Source organism: Acyrthosiphon pisum, chromosome A2 (genome assembly GCF_005508785.2).
Source record: "Acyrthosiphon pisum isolate AL4f chromosome A2, pea_aphid_22Mar2018_4r6ur, whole genome shotgun sequence".
NCBI lineage: Eukaryota > Metazoa > Arthropoda > Insecta > Hemiptera > Aphididae > Acyrthosiphon > Acyrthosiphon pisum.
The window spans coordinates 47,594,982-47,595,304 of NC_042495.1; positions in this window are offsets into that span (position 1 = coordinate 47,594,982).

Here is a 323-nt window from a genome sequence, read left to right on the forward strand (position 1 = left end):
TTTTCAATATATTCAAGTCCGGCTTTAGTTAAATTCCGAGTTTACTTCTGATTGAATATACTACAGTATAGCTAATCTGCTAATCGTCCAGAGAATCAACTGCTATAAAACTGAAATATTAATAGGTACAACAAAACAATTCGTAGGTAATCATTATAGGGAACAGAAGTCGGATCAGCTAAAATTGACAAATCTATGCATTTAAATCCATAAATCGTTTTACCTTTTAAGTTATAATAGCTACCATAGGAGGTATAAAATATACCTACTTAATAACAAAAAATTAATCATACAATCAAAAATGCATAACTTCAACAAATAAA